We start from the raw sequence: 1,288 nt of genomic DNA, 5'->3' as shown, positions 1-1,288 counted from the left end.
AGACCAAACTAAATCAGCTTACTGATTTGTATCTCCCCGTGCGGGGTGGAAAGACAAGCGGAATTCTATTTTTGAAAAGTGGGTATTTGAAGTTGGGCGCCAATTTGTTACCCCCTAGTTTACTCAGTGGGTGGAACGGTATGTTGTAGGCTTGCTATCATAGACACCCGTCCAGTACTTGGCCGATACTCACCACGGAACTCACTGTGTTCGGGAACTATTGGAAACGAACCATCCATCCCTGCTGAAAACCAAGGTGGAACATTGTTACGTTTGACCTATTTTGCGGTAAAAACTCAGATCAATTATTAGCCGATTAATAAGAAAATTAGCAACCACCCGACTTGATAAGAAAAACGGTCAGCTCAAACATCACTTCCAACTGTCAATTCAAATCCACTCGCCGAAACAACCTGCCGCAAAGTGACGCTGCAAAAAACAGAATGCGTAGAATGGGCGAAATCAAACGCAAAAAAGGAGACCGCTTCCAACTGTCAGAAATACTTCCGAGAAGAGTGTCAAACCAGAAAGCAGAACGGACACATTTTGCTCAACGCGGTGCGGATTAGATTGAACTACTTCGAAAAGCACTGGAAAGTGCGAGTTCGTGTAAAAGCAGTAACAGAAACACTTCAATACGCAGGTGAATAAACAGCAAATTATCACTCTAAAATGACCTCTAATGGACATTCACTCAATATGCAGTTACGGCGGACAGGTCAATCTCGACAAGCAAAGAGCAATATCGAGCAAACAACGTGGTGGCACTGTCTTTCCCCGTACTCACGATAGCACGACGCACACGGACTTGCATTTGAAGTAAGTGAAGTGAAATAAAAGCAAGTGATCATCCCAAAAAGCACATTGCACATTCGCACAGGAACCAATTTGTTCACTGGATCAGGACTCTGCATGAGAGACCACGTCACGAACCCGTGTTGGTCAATAATCACGTATCTAGATTAGACAGAAGCGAAGGGTCAAGTAAGATCTGATTCTCACGAAGCAAAAGAATTGAACTGATCGTCGATGCCCAATAGGGTCCCCTTACTTTACAGATCGGACTTCGGTGTACCGTTGGCGACCCACTGTCATGTGATGGCGATGACCGTGTAGTATTCGTGAACTGAAGGTAGCATTGTGTCTTATCAGCTGGTTTGTGAAAGGAGCGAGAGCACTCTACCCCAAATTTGCGTATGCTGATTTACCGTACAGTGACGCTGGAATGAACCAGTTCGAAGATTGCAGCGGCTAACAAATGGAAACTGGCATGAGTGAGCGAAGAGCT

The 1,288-nt window shown here is 45.0% G+C and overlaps 1 long non-coding RNA gene across 1 annotated transcript; it reads left to right on the top strand.

The window, feature by feature from the left end:
• The first annotated feature begins 527 nt into the window (after window positions 1–527).
• LOC131439172 (uncharacterized) lies at window positions 528–980 on the top strand. Its single transcript, XR_009231075.1, has 3 exons — window positions 528–643; window positions 706–819; window positions 881–980. It is a non-coding gene; the product is annotated as an uncharacterized LOC131439172 (long non-coding RNA).
• The last annotated feature ends 308 nt before the right edge of the window (window positions 981–1,288 follow it).

This window comes from Malaya genurostris, chromosome 1, assembly GCF_030247185.1.
Source record: "Malaya genurostris strain Urasoe2022 chromosome 1, Malgen_1.1, whole genome shotgun sequence".
Classification (NCBI taxonomy): Eukaryota; Metazoa; Arthropoda; class Insecta; order Diptera; family Culicidae; genus Malaya; species Malaya genurostris.
The sequence above is the reverse complement of the archived record's forward strand: the minus strand, read 5'-3'. Positions and strand labels throughout refer to the sequence as shown.